The sequence below is a fragment of the Choloepus didactylus genome, chromosome 21 (assembly GCF_015220235.1).
Source record: "Choloepus didactylus isolate mChoDid1 chromosome 21, mChoDid1.pri, whole genome shotgun sequence".
NCBI classification, from domain to species: Eukaryota; Metazoa; Chordata; class Mammalia; order Pilosa; family Megalonychidae; genus Choloepus; species Choloepus didactylus.
In genome coordinates, this window is record NC_051327.1 from 5,259,674 (window position 1) to 5,275,752 (window position 16,079).

The window sequence follows — 16,079 nt, forward strand, 5'->3', positions numbered from 1 at the left end:
CCAAACTGTCTTCCAGAGTGGCTGAACTATTATATAGTTCAACCAGCAATGAAAACGTGTTCCAATCTCTCCATATCCTCTCCACATTTCTCCTCAAGCTCACACCCAAAAATTGTAAACATCCTGGTCTTGTGATTTTGGAACAAACACAGGTCCCTGAGGAAATGGGAAAACAATCATGTAGCCCAAAAAATGCTTATGCTGTATAATCCTGTACTAAAAAGCCAATAAAGAACTTCTAGCAGGAAAAGAGAGACAGACTCAGCTCCCTTCTTTCACAATTGGAGACCCCTGTGAGGAAATTCCAGTCCTGACAACAATGTTTGGAAGCTGCACAGTCCCCAGTGGATCCCTGTGAGACCCATCAAACCATGGCATGGCATGGATGAAGCCAAATCTGGTTCCCAAACTCCACAACTTGCATATAGAAGAGACCGCACCACTGATGATGAGGCTGCTGAAAACCCAGCAAGCCCATTGATGACATGGGGAGTCCTGAAGAAAACTACACTAAAGGCTGATGTGGTGCTGCAAAAAACTGGCACCCCTGTAAGTCCAGAAACACTGTTTTTGGCAATGGTGTCTACTATCCATTGCCAGAGCATGAACTCCAGTGCAGGTGGACCAGCCTAAGAAGACATCGCACCCATTCCTGGAAGCTGCATGATATCCCTGTGAATGAACTTTATGTTATTACACAAAATTGTAATCATAATCAAAAGGAGGGAGATGTGGAGGCACGGAAGTTTCCCTGGCTTGGCAGGTTAGTCAGTGAGGCCACCTCCTGAAAGGTCAAGAGGAGGCCAAAGCATTGTGTGCCTGAAGGCAGGCAATTAAGTTAGAGAATGATGCTGGGCTCCTTTTGTGTTTCTGTTTTCCCACCTAGTTCAGAAGAGATTGTTCCCTAAGATTGTTATTGTCCTCAAGCTTGCAACCAAAAATTGTAAACATGCTAGTCTTGTGATTTTAGAACAAATGTGGGTCCCTGGGGAAATGGGAAAACAAATCATGTAGTCCAAAAAATGCTTATGCTATATAATCCTGTACTAAAAAGCCAAGAAAGAACTTCTTGCAGAAACAGAGAGATGGAGTCAGCTTCCTTCTTTCACATATACACATGATATGAGTCTCTTATCAGATATTTGGTTTCCAAATATTTTCTCCCATTGAGTTGGCTGTCTTTGCCTTTTTGACAAATTCCTTTGAGGTACAGAAGATTTTGATTCTGAGGAGTTCCAATTTATCTATTTTTCCTTTCCTTTCTTGTGCTTCAGGTGTAAGGTCTAAGAAGTGACCTTCTAATACCAGGTCTTGAAGATGTTTCCCTAAATTATGTTCTAATAGTTTTATGGTGGAGTCTCTTACATTGAGATCTTTGATCCATGTTGAATTATTTTTTGTATAGGGTATGAGGAAAGGGTCCTCTTTCATTCTTTTAGATGCAGATATCCAATTCTCCAAGCCCCATTTGTTGAAGATGCTATTATGTCCCAATTCAATGCATTTGGGGGGCTTATACAAAATCATTCAACCATAGATCTGGAAGTCTATTTCTGAATTCTCAATTCAATTCCATTGATTGATATGTCTATCTTTGTGCCAATACCATGCTGTTTTGACTACTGTGGCTTTATATTAGGCTTCAAAGTCAGGCAATGTAAGTCCTCCCACTTCATTTTTCTTTTACAGAAATTATATACATACATATATTCAATTTGAGGCATCTTTCCCTTCCATTATTAAATAACATCAATCATTTACAAACAAAAACTGTTGTTCATATTTTGTCATGCTCTCGTCCAGTCTTATTTTCTTCACCATTTTTAAGTTGTGCACCCTTTGTAATATGTAGAATTTTGACATACCACCATGAACAAAAGTATTTTGTCTGAAAAATACTTTAGACCACATCTTACATAAAATATGATATAGACTGATATAAGTAGGGAAAATAGAGGGACAATGTAAATAGTCAAAGTGTTATCACATTCCCCAAATTTTAGGTGACATTTATATAATAACATCATACATGCTTTCTAGAATATAAGTGGTGAGGGTGGTGAGAATTTAATTAAAATATAGGCAACTCCTGAACTTACTACTGTCTGAAAATTTAGAAAATCTGTTGACCATGGTTGCCAGAACAAACAAGGCATACATTTCCTAAATCACAGAAATGTACATAAATGAAAGCAGGCCAGCACAATTTATAGTAAAAAAAAACAGAAAATGTAAAGACTTTATAAATATAAGGAAAGACACAATGCATGTATATGAGAGGTTAGTTAAAAAGTATATTATTAAAAAATAAATACTTATCAAAGACATAGCTAATCTCAAACAAAGTGAAGAGGAATAACAATAAATATAGATTCCAGTCAACATAGATTTCAGAGAAAAATTCAATTTTACTAGAGCAATTTATACTGAAATTATATATAAGTTAAAATGTTTATGTAAATTCAGGATGTAGAAGAAAGTAAAACATTTTAATTATTTGAATAATAAATGATGAAATTTTGATTTTTCATTGAAATTTTAGTCATAAAAGAGACTTAAATTTATTTTAATATTTTAAAAGTCATTTAAGAAAATGAAGAAATATGATTCTACAAAGAATAGCAATATAAATTAAAAGAATAAAAATCACTTGAAGGGAAAATATTTCTAACAACCATTGCTTATATTTAAATGCAAATAATCATATATAAGAAAATGAAGAACAATTTCTTTCTTAAATATACATTGAATAGAAGAGAAAATTAAAACTGCAATTCTAGACTGCATACAGATATATTTAAAAGGAAATATTAGCAACTACCTGACCAAAATTTATGGTATATAACAAAATTTAGATCCATTACCAAATCTTAGCTTTGCAACATTTCTCTATTAAAATTCTTAAAGCAAATGAGCCAGGAATTTAACTCAAAAATTTATCATTTAAAAGAGCATGAACTTACAGAAACCAGGAAAAAGCAATAATTCTTTAATCATACCAATTTTAAACAAAGAAATAGTAACTACTGAAGCTTGATTCATCATGTAATACTAGTGCTTTCAAGTAGTTAGCAAGTAGACCAAAAAGAGATATAACTGCATGCATATATTTAACCTTAAGAATTTATAAAACTTCAGGAATTAAAACATTTCAAGATGAGATTCTTGATTTCACTCATGTACCAATATCACCCAAGTTGAAATGACAAAGCAATTACCAAAGTTTATAGTGATGAGTGGAAAACAAAAGTGGCAAAATAGAGACAGATAATGAAAAAAGTATATGTATATAACATAAATATGTTACATGTGTAATATATATAGACACACAATATAAATTTACCTAAATGTAAGATTAGTCTAGAAGACCATGAACAAAATTCTCAAAAATTGTTAGGATATATCTAATGAGTTTACAATTTAAAATATTTTCAAAATTTTTTTCAATGTTTATATATAGTTTTTTCTAAAACTTAATTCTATCACAGTATTTTACTTTACTCTAGGACTAAATACTGAAGTTCTCTTTTTCCTTTTTAACCATTTATTTATGAATAGGATTAACAAATATATATATAACAGCAGTGAATATTTTCAAACAAGAGCTATTGGGTATTTAAAATTTTGCAAGTAGGTAAAAATTCTGTTAATTATTGTCAAAATTTATTAGTACTGCATTAAATTCTTTCTATTCATAATCTGATTTAATCTTGAAATTAACACTATAGATTTAGAATTATATTTCTTATAAAGATACAGCTGGGGGTACTAGATTTAAACTTTCAGTGAGTTACTAAGGGGCATACAGCTAAAAAGCCTGCAGGTCTAGAATCTAAAGTCCAGATTTCTCAGTCCAAAGTAGCATTCCTTAAGACTGTTATACCTCTTCCCTGCAGAATATGTGACTTCTTGAATGTTCTCTCCATATTAAAATTCTCTGAATTTGGAATATGCATGGGGATTTCCATGATACAATTTGAAGGATAACACATTTTTCCCCATATTAGTTGCCCTTGAAAACACTTTCATTTAAACCATGGGTTTAACACTTAGTTCATGGCTTCCAATTAGTATGCAATTTCTAAAAACATATTTTTGGAAATTTTCCAGATCACATATGGTATAATAGAGGATTCCTCAACAGAAGTTCAAACTAATGAAATGATGCCACTGCATTTAAGGAAAGATCAAGTAAATACCCAAATAGGAAAGTACAATGTACTTAAATATTCAACATCACTGTCATTTCAATTGTGTGGGGCCCTCTCTCTTTTGCATGATTCTGATGAGAGCATTTTTCACCTCTTTGTTCCTAAGACTATAAATGAGTGGATTCAGCATCGGGATCACCATAGTATAAAACACAGAGGCCACTAGATCCCTTCCCAAGGAGTAGGACTGCTTTGGTTTTGAATAAGTAAAAATAGTAGTGGTGTAATAGATGGTGATGCCCAGGAGCTGTGAGGCACAAGTAGAGAAGGCTTTATGCTTTCCTGAATTGGACTTAATTTTCAGGATAGTAGACAAAATGGACATGTAGGACACAGAGATTGTGCTAAAAGACAACATTACATTGAAACTAGCAAAAATTATTATCATGATTTCAGTGTTAATAGTTTCACTTCAAGACAGGTCTAAAACTGGGGTTGTGTCACAGAAAAAGTGAGAGATTACATTGGAGTTGCAGAACTTCAAACTGTTTATGTACAGAACAATGGCTAATGATTCAGTACCTCCAATCAAGCAGGACCCAGAGATGAGGGTGAGGCAGAGTCTCCTGGACATAACAATAGGGTACTGAAGAGGGTTGCAGATAGCTACATAGCAGTCATAGGCCATTGAAGAGAGAAAGAAAAATTCAGTGACACAAAAAAGGATAAAAAAATACATCTGGATGAAGCAGCCCATGAATGAAATATACTTGTTGGAAGTCAGTAAATTCTCTAAGGTTTTAGGGGTTATGTCCGTTGCATAACCAAGGTCAAAGAATGACAGGTGACTGAGGAAAAAATACATAGGGGTGTGAAGCTGGAGATCCAGGCAAATTATCAGCATCATCCCTGCATTCCCCAGCACAGTAAAAAGGTATATTAGTAGAAACAGCATAAAGAGGACCCACTGGATCTCTTCAGAGTCTGTCAATCCCATAAGGATGAAGTCAGGCACATTTGTAATATTCCTATTTTCCATAGCATTCAACTTTGCAAACTGTTGAGAAATCAAAGTTGTTACTTAGCATGAATGACTTCAAAACAGTTTTGGTTTATAGGTATGATCTGGCATTTTGTTTAGTGATTTAGAAATTAATGATAAAGGGTAGTTTGCAGAATATGACTAACAAATATATTAGGTATAAATCAACATTGGGATATTTATAGTAGAAACTCATACATATTGCCTAATTAGTAAGAATATGACACTGTCATAAATATCTCCCTTCATTAACTCATTTATCCAGATGAAAATGTTGTACCTCAGCTGTTACCTTGCTACACATTTTTTAGAAGAGAAAAAGGCCATGGAAATTTAAGTAATTTATCCAGAGACACAATCACTAAATACTGTTGGCTCTGTGATTCTCCCAAGATTGGTTGGGTGCATAGATCATGCTGATAACACTATATTCCTACTTACATTTAATTTCAAAAAATAAAAATCCAGTTGTATAATAAACAATGATAGAGAGTTTTAATACATCATTTACGGTCCTTTTGTATCCAATATTATGTAACACAAATTACAGCTCAGAAGTTAAAATCTTTGGTGTGTTAACACAAAGCACACATCACTATTAATTTACCAAAGATATGTTTTTAAGGGATTATATAATTACAATTCTTCCAAAAGTTATATTTTTAATATATGTTTATTGGTTGATCTCTCTGATTCAAATCAATTCTATATTTCTATTTCTATAAATCCTGCCATAATTTTGGTAAGGAAATCCTGCATGATACATGTATGTATATGCAGACTCTTCTAATAATATTCCTATTTTTTGAGATAACTAAAACACTCTCCTTTGGGATTAATACTTACCAGGAGTTAAAGTAGGTGAAAAACTTCCTCCAGTATTGTCTCTTTAGAAATTTTTAAGCTCAAGTTTTTCTCACAAATAAAATATGTAAATCATTAAAGGGGACCGAAATTTCTGTGATATGTTTCCTTTGAGATAACAGGTTTAAGTTTTTGTTCATGTATTCTTGAGGTAAAATACATCACATTAAAATTTTGTTCACATCCTATTCAAATAGAAAGCTCAACTGAAAATTCTGTCTCCTTTGTATACCAGGGAGCTCCTGTGAAAATGAGCATATCAGAGTATCCCTTGCCTTTCTCCCTGATAATGCCATGGCACCTCTTATATTGAATAAGGCTGATAATGTAACATTTGCTCATCTATGGGACCAATTTCCAAGGTAGATTTCTTGGAATCATTCCAAGAGTAAAAGTTCAGGGACTAATGCATCCACATCAGGTTTGTAATAGAGAGTTGCCTTCCCCATGGAAACTGTATAATGTTGAGCATCATATTTTGGTATTCTTTCTGCTGCTCTAATTCGTGACTGGGTGAAAGAGAGTTATTTCTAGAGATATACTTGATATATCTATGGCTGAAAGGCCAGATCACTAACCACCAGGGATGGAATAGCACATTTTCCCCAATAAAGCATTTTTTATATTTAAATGTGTGACACTATTGTAGGATTAAACATTGTTCATTACACAAAAATTATCATATCACAAAATTCAAAGAAGAAAATGAAAATTATAAATGTTGTTATTCTTTAGATGTATTTTCTTCCAAGTATTTTCCATTATGTGCACTAGCTTATTTATATATATATACATACTTGTATATTAACATAATTTGATAATACTAAATTTTGGGGAATATGCTGGTTTTATTTATTAGGCATTTATAAGAAATCTTGACCTATGTTTAAGAGACTTTTTAAAAACCCACAATTTCATATATTTTCCACTGTCTGGTGCAGCATACCTAACTTCTTTCTAGGAGCATGTGTCAGCTGATGAATAGGCTTTTTGTGCTATCACGAGAAAAATATGCTGATGTTTCTCCACTTATATTTGAGAGTGTCAACTAATTCATCAAGAAAACAGATATAATGTTGTATTTAGCTACAGAAATGTTTGTTCAATTTGTTTTATTATTTTAGTGCTTGCGTTTTATTATATTAAAAGAAACATGAGAGAAGAAACTAATGATCAATGCTGAGATGAGTAAAGATTTTACAATCGTGCTAATGGCCAAAAACTTATTTCCTCTACACATAACCAGGCAAAATGTATTCCTGTGATTCTTACATTAATTAATGATAATTAAATCAATTTTCACATAGATTTGGAAGTAACTTTCCAAGCATTCAAGAAATGCTGTTTATATTGCAGAATTTCAGAAGAGAATTTGATGGTATGGATTATGGAATTGCAAAATAATATATTATATATCTGATGAAGTTTTGAATGTGCAATTCTCAATTTCTGAAAAATTCAGTAATAGTGAGGAAAGCAGATTTGGAGATTAAAAAGCCAAGATCAATTTATTTTACAATAGGTGAACTTGGAATTTAAGGTGTTCTATGCCAATGCTACCTTAATAGGGTCTGCTTACTCATTGTGAAATTACCATGAGGGAGTTTTTCTTCCAAATTGAAATCAAATTTTTATAGTCATTAAGTGTAATTTCAAATAATATAACTGATCTTTTTTTGCTATGTATCTATTGTTGGGATTGCAATACCCCATCTCTAATAGTAAAATAATTTTGATGGATCAGGAATAAGAAACAGAAAAAAAACATGATATTTGTTCTACATTTCACAGAAATTGGAACTCTATCCCTGACAATTATTCAATGACATTTTTTAATTCCTTTAAACTAACTCAATTTTTCATGCATTTGCAAGCTCTGTTTAGAAATTTTATACTTTTCTGGAAAACCAGTCTCTTGTTATTTTATACTGTCCTTCATATCTTTGGTATAGAGGTCTACATTTTCTAGTAGTGCTACTTAGCACAGATTTATTCATATGCTTATATTCATAAGTACACATTTTTACATTCTTTTGCTATTCATCTTTTCCTTTTCTAAAAATTCCTTTTTCTTAATTAGAGAAGTTGTGAGTTTACAGAACAATTGTACATAAAATACAAGATTTTCATACACCACCCCATGAACAACACCATTCATTTGTGGAACATTTGTTACAAGTGATGACAGCACATTTTATAATTATACTATTAATTAAAGCCCTTGATTATCTTTGGGTTCACAGTTTGTATACTGTGGTTCCATGAATATTTATTGTCATTTTTATTCTATCATATTTAAAATTGAATATTTCCCCTTTTAATCACATTCAGATATATATTTCAGTGCTGATAATTGTATTCACAATGTTATGCTACTAACACCACCATCCATTACCAAAACATTTCCATAATTCCAGATAGGGACCCTGAATATTTTGAGTCTTAAATTTCCATTCCCTAGCCCCATGCATCTCATGGTTACCTAAATTGTAGATTCTGAATCTCCTAGTTTACTTTTTCTAATTGTTTCAAATTAGTGAGATCATACAGTATTTGCCCTTTCCTGCCTGACTTACTTTACTCAATATTACACTCAACTTGATGTCTTCAGCATTCTTCTATGTTGCTGCATGAATTAGAACTTCATTCCTTTTTAGGACTGAATAGCTTCCCATTGTGTGTGTGTGTGTGTGTGTGTGTGTGTGTGTGTGTGTGTGTGTGTGTGTATCACATTTTATTTGTCCATTTATCAGTTGAGGGACACTTGGGTTGCTTCCATCTTTTGGAAATTTTGAATAATTCTGCTAAGAACTTCAGTGTGGAGATATCTGTTCAAATCCATGCTTTCAATTCTTTTCTCTATATAGCTTGTAGTGGGGTTCCAGTCATATAGTAGTTCTATACTTAGCTCTCCATAGCAGCTGCACCATTTTGCAATGCCACCGGCAATGAATGTTTGTATTTCTCCACATCCTCCCTAACTCTTTGTTATTCTCCTTTTTTTTTAATAGTATCCATTCTAATGTTTGTGAAAAGGTATTTTACTGTAGTTTTAATTTGCATTTCCTTGATGGCTAAATAACTTTAGCATTTTTTCATGTGATTTCTGGCTATTTGTATATTTTCTTTGGAGAAATGCCTATTCAAGTCTTTTTCCCATTTTTAAATTGGGTTCTTTCTCTTTTTGTTGTTAACTCAAAGGATTTCTTTATTTTTTATATTAAGCATGTATCAGAGGTGCATTTCCAAATATTTACTCCTACTGTGTAATTTGTTATTTTATTCTCATGAAAAAGTCCCTTGAGACACACAAGTTTTTAATTTTTATGAGGACCCATGTATCTAATTTTGCTTTGTTGCTTGATATTTGGATGTAAAGTCTAAGAAACCATTGCCTAGAACAAGGTCCTGAAGATGATTCCCTAGTTTGTCTTCTAAGATTTGATAGTTCTACCTCTTATGTTAGGTCTTTGGTCAATGTTGAGTTGATTTTAGAATATAGTGTTAGGCAGGTTTCCTCCATTTTTTTTTTTTTAATGGAGATCCAGGTTTTCCAGCATCATTTGTTGGAAAGACTATTCTTTCCTAATTGAGTGGTCTTTGCCACCTTGCCAATCTTCAATTGGCTATAAATGTGAGGGTTGATTTCTGAACTATCAGTTTCATTACATGATCTGTATGTTTGTTCTTGTACCAGTACCATGATGTTTTGATTACTGTGGCTTTCCAATAAATTTTAAGGGCAGAAAGTGTGGCTCCTCCAACTTCATTGTTCTTTTCAAGATGGCTTTAGCTATTTCAGGCCCTTTAGCTTTCTGCACAAATTTGATGATTGGGTTTTCCATTTCTACAAAGAAGGTTGTTGCAATTTTGAATGGGATTGAGTTAAATCTATAAATTCCTTTGGGTATGATTGTCATCTTAATGATATTTAGTCTTCCAATCTATGAGCACAAATTATCCTTCCATTTATTTAGGACTTCTTTTATTTTTTAGCAATTTATTTTTGTAATTTTCTGTGTAAAATTCCTCTAAATCATTGGTTAGATATATTCCTAGATATTTGATTCTTTCAGTTGCTATTCTGAATGGAATTTTTTTCTTGATATTGTTTTTTCCCTGATTGTTCATTGTTTGTTTACAGAAACACTACTGATTCTGGGGTCTTGCTTTTGTACCCTGCTGCTTTTCTAAATTCCTTTATTAGCTCCAGCAACTTTGTTTTGTATTTATCATGATTTTCTGTATTTAGGATCATGTCATCTACAAATAAGGAAAGCTTTACTTTTTCCTTTCCAATTTGGATTTTTTTCCTTTTCTTTCCTAATTGCTCTGGCAAGAACTTCCAGTACAACACTGAATAAATCTGATGACAGTGACCACTCTTGTCTTATTCCTGTACTTAGAGGGAAAGCATCCAATCTTTCACCATTAAGTAGAATGTTAGCTGTGGGCTTTTCATATATGCCATTTATCATGTTGAGTAAGTTTCCTTCTATTCTATTGTTCAAAGTGTTTTACATCAAAAAGGGATGCTGGATTTTGTCAAAAGCACTTTCTGCATCAATTGAAATGATTACCTGGTTATTTTCCTCCATTGTGTTAATTTGGTGTATTGTGTTAATTTATTTTCTCATGTTGAACCAACCTTGCATAGCAGGGATGAATCAAATTGATCATGGCCTATAATTATTTTACTGTTCTCTTTGATTCAGTTTGCTAGTACTTGTTGAGGATTTTCCTGTCTATATTCATAAGAGATTTTGGTCTACAGGTTTCCTTTGGCATCTTTATCTGACTTTGATATGAGAATGATTTTGGCTTTAGAAACTGAATTAGGGAGTGTTCCTTTCCTCTTCATTTTTTTTTTTTTTTTTTTGAAATGGTTGAGCAGAATTGGATTTAAGTCTTCCTGGAATATTTGGTACAATTTCCCTGTGAATCCATCTGGCCCTGGGATTTACTTGTTGGGAGATTTAGATGACGGATCCAATCTCTTTACAAGTAATTGGTTTGTTGAGGTCTTCTATTTCTTCTTGAGTCAACGTAGGTATTTTGATTGTTTTTAAGAATTTATCCATTTCATCTTGGTTATCCAATATATTGGTACTGGCTGTTCATAGTATCATATTATGGTCCTTTTTATTTCAGCATGGCCAGTAGTAATGCCCCTATTCATTTTTTATTTTAGTTATTTGTATTCTCTTTGTTATTTGTCAGTCCAGTTAAATATTTGTCAAATTTATTGATCTTTTCAAAGAACCATATTTGTTTTGATTCTATATTTTTTTTAAATTCTATTTCATTCTTCTCCAATATAATATCTTCTATTCCCTTCCTTCTGCCCGCTTTGGGTTTAGTTTGCTCTCCTTTTCCTAATACATCCAGTTTTGACATTAGTTCTCTGATTTACAGATCTTCTTCTTTTATAATGTATGGATTTAGAGCTATGCTTTTCCCTCTCAGCACTGACTTTGCTGTATCACATAATTTTGGAATGTTGTATCTTCATTTTAATTCATCTCAATATATACCCTAAGTTTGCTTCTAATGTCTTTGTCAGCCCATTGCTTGTTTAAGAATATTTTGTTTAATTTCCTTGTGTGAATTTTCCATTTCTGCCTCTGATATTCAATTCTGTCTTCACTCTGTGGTGTGAAGATACAGTGTATGATTTCAGTACGTTTAAATTTGTTTAGATTGTTTGTGACCTAACATATAATCTATCCTGGAAAATGATCTATGTGCACTCAAGAAGGATGTGTATTTTTTTATGGGTGAAGTATTCTGTGTATGTTTGTTAGGCCTAGTTGATTTAGAGTATCATTGAAGTCCTGTACTTGCTTATTGATCTCCTAACTAGATGTTCTATCCATTATTGAGATAGTGTATAAAAATCTATTCATATTGAACCTTCAATATTCCCCTTCACATTTGTTAGTATTTGCATCATATATATAGTGGCTCTACTGATAAATGCATACATATTTTTAATTCTTACATCTTCCTGTTGAATTGCCCCCTTATCAGTATATAATAACCGTCTTTGCTGATCATAATTGTTTTTGACCTAATGTCTGTTTTAACTGATATTAGTACAGCTACCCTAGCTCTGTTTGCTTACTACTTGCCACATCTATCTATCTATCTATCTATCTATCTATCTATCTATCTATCTATTCCATTCTTTACCTTAAACTTACTTGTATCTATGATTTTAAGATGAGTGTCTTGCAGGCAGCCTAGAGTTAGGTTATGCATTTTTACCCATTCTGCATGTCTCTCCTTGTTAAATGGAGAGTTTAAGCTACTTACCATTAAAGTCACTGCTAATAATGCAGGACTTTCCTCTGCCATTTTGGTATTCAGCCTTCATAAGTCTTATCCTTTTCATCCTTCATTTCCATTAATGCTTTCTTTTATATGGCATGTGACTTTTTGTTTTGTACCATATTGAATGCCTTCTCTTTTATATCTGGATATATTTTTCATTTATTTTCCTTGTCATTAACCACATGGTTAAAATGTAACATCCTAAAAATGTAACAATCATATTGGTTTCATACCAACTTAACATCCATAGCATGTGAATATACTTTCCCTGTATCCTTCTCTCCCCCACCATTTTTTGTCCTTGTCACCACTTATATCTTTGTTCATTGCATGTCCCAAAACATAGATTTACCATTACTTTTTATGTGTTTGTATTGGCATTTGTTGGAAATAAAAAGGTGGAGTTACAGACCAAATGATACTCTACAATAACTCTGGCATTTTTAATTACTTAAAAGTTTACCTTTACCACAGGGCTTTATTTCCCTATGATGCTTTGAACTACTGTTTAGATCCCTTTCCTTTCAGTCTGAGGAATTCCCTTTAGCATTCTTGTAGGGTAGGTATCATGGCAATGAGCACCTCTTTCTTTTGTTTATCTGAGATTTTCTAAAACTTTCCTTCAGTTTCGAAAGAAAGTCTCACCAGATATAAAATTCCTGGGTAACAGTTGTTTTCTCTCAGAAGTTTAAGTACTTCAAGCCACTGCCTTCTTGCCTCATATTTTCAGATGAGAGATTGGCACCCAACATAATTGAGTCTCCCTTGTATGTAACACATTGCTTTTGTCTTGCAACTTTCAGAACCCTTTCCTTGTCCTTCACAATAAATAATGTGATCAATATATGATGGGCTGCATTTTTCATGTTTATCCTCTTTGGTGTCCTTGGGCCTTTTGGAAGTGCATATTCACATGTTTTGTTAAGTTTGGGGCCTCCTCTTTCATTATTTCTTTGAATATTCCCTATGCCCCTTTCTCTTTTCCTTCTTCTGGGGCTACCATAAGGCATATATTGGTGTATTTCATAGTGTTCCATGGTGTCTAAGGCTCTTTTGGCTTTTAATAATTCTTTTCTCTTTATGCTCTTCAGACTGAATCAATTCACTGATTCTTTCTTTTGCCAGCTCCAGTCTGAACAATAACATTTCAGTTATTACGGTCTTAAACCCCAGGAGGTCTATTTGGTCGCCTTTTAAAATTTCTTTCTCTTTACTAAGAATCTTGTATCACTAATTCATTGTTTTTGTGATATCCTTCTGTTCTTTATCTGTATTTTATTGGCTACAAGCCTTCATTACTTATTTAATCATCCTCAGATTACCTTCTGGATATGAGGCTGTATCTTACCAGGCAGAAATGAATTATCTCCTGGAATACAGGCTGCCTCTGACTGAGCAGAGCTAAATTACTTCTTGGAGCCTGAGCTGTGTCTCACTGGGCAGGGCTGGATCTGTGGGATTCTTTTGCCCTCAATTTTCCAGGCAAAGTCTGACTCAATGTGAAGGTATTTACCTCACTCTCCTGCAGATGATGCTCCCCCAGCTGCCAGTTTTCAGCCATCTCCCAGGCAAGGATCAGGCTGCCAGTTACTATTTCCTTGAAGTGTTGGGGAGGGGCTTTCAGACTCAGGGCTGGAAACAGTCTCAGCCCATGTTTTCTCTGACTCTTTTTCCCTCACTGATCTGGGACTTGAAATGTCCTCCCTATCCCCAGGCTCTCCAACTGGTGGGGTTCTCTATCATGGCTGTGAGAGATTTTATATTCTTTGTCCCTGGTAGGAGGTGAGAGGAATCCCAACTGCTAGTTCTGTGTTCCATCTTTGCTGTGTGAGACTGAGTGAGGGAGAGTGCAGAGGACCAGCAGGTCCAGAATGGAGTTCTTCTACCTGATATTTCTCTTCTTCTTCAATTCAGCAACTCTAGGGTCCTCGTCTAGTCCAGAACTTCCTCCAGAGTTCTGAACATATCAGGGCTATCCCCCTTTCTTGCTGAATATCTAGGAAGGAATTTTCCATAGCTGTTTACCTCACCAGGTTGATGATGTCACTTGTTGTAATGTACCATCTTGCTTCATAAAGGCAGTTCTTGTGGCTTTACTTAGCCTTTACCACCATAATAGCACTCAATCCACAGTTCAGGGAACCAATGTGAGAATTCTGCCATAGAACTCACTCCACAAGTCAGGAAACCAGCATGGGAATTCTGCCAGTTGCTTATTATATCTGTTCCAACTGTGCATTCCAGAATTGGGACATAACCACAGAAAGAGTCCAGCAATGCACTGGACCCACTGTGAGACAAACCTGAAGTAAAATTCCATTTGTCACCTGACCTTCATAAACCCCTACCCTGAATGGTGGACCACAGTGACATTTTGTGTCTTATGAAATTAATGTCACACTCTAGCCAGTGACTAATAATCCCCCATATATCTGAACCTATCCTTTTCCCCAATGCTCACTTATTATTGTTAAAGGTCTTAGTTGGAGGCGTGGCAAGATGGCAGACTGGTGAGCTGTATGTTTTAGTTACTCCTCCAGGAAAGTAGGTAGAAAGCCAGGAACTGTGTGGACTGGACACCACAGAGCAATCTGACTTTGGGCATACTTCATACAACACTCATGAAAACGTGGAACTGCTGAGATCAGCGAAATCTGTAAGTTTTTGCGGCCAGGGGACCCGCGCCCCTCCCTGCCAGGCTCAGTCCCGGGGGAGGAGGGGCTGTCAGCTCCGGGAAGGAGAAGGGAGAACTGCAGTGGCAGCCCTTATCGGAAACTCATTCTACTGATTCAAACTCCAACCATAGATAGACTGAGACCAGACACCAGAGAATCTGAGAGCAGCCAGCCCAGCAGAGAGGAGACAGGCATAGAAAAAAAAAAAAACAACACGAAAAACTCCAAAATAAAAGCGGAGGATTTTTGGAGTTCTGGTGAACATAGAAAAGGGAAGGGCCCTGAGGCGCATATGCAAATCCCGAAGAAAAGCTGATCTCTCTGCCCTGTGGACCTTTCCTTAATGGCCCTGGTTGCTTTGTCTCTTAGCATTTCAATAACCCATTAGATCTCTGAGGAGGGCCCGTTTTGTTTTTTTTGTTTTTTTTGTTTTTTTTAAATCCTTTTTTCTTTTTCTAAAACAATTACTCTAAGATGCCCAATACAGAAAGCTTCAAAGACTTGCTATTTGGGCAGGTCAAGTCAAGAGCAGAACTAGGAGAGCTCTGAGACAAAACACAATAATCCAGTGGCTGAGAAAATTCACTAAACACCACAACTTCCCAAGAAAAGGGGGTTGTCCGCTCACAGCCATCATCCTGGTGGACAGGAAACACTCCTGCTCATCGCCAGCCCCATAGCCCAGAACTGCCCCAGACAACCCAGTGTGACGGAAGTGCTTCAAATAACAGGCACACACCACAAAACTGGGCGTGGACATTAGCCTTCCCTGCAACCTCAGCTGATTGTCCCAGAGTTGGGAAGGTAGAGCAGTGTGAATTAACAAAGCCCCATTCAGCCATCATTTCAGCAGACTGGGAGCCTCCCTACACAGCCCAGCAGCCCAGAACTGCCCTGGGGGGACGGCACTCACCTGTGACATAGCACAGTCATCCCTCAACAGAGGACCCGGGGTGCACGGCCTGGAAGAGGGGCCCACTTGCAAGTCTCAGGAGCCATACGCCAATACCAAGG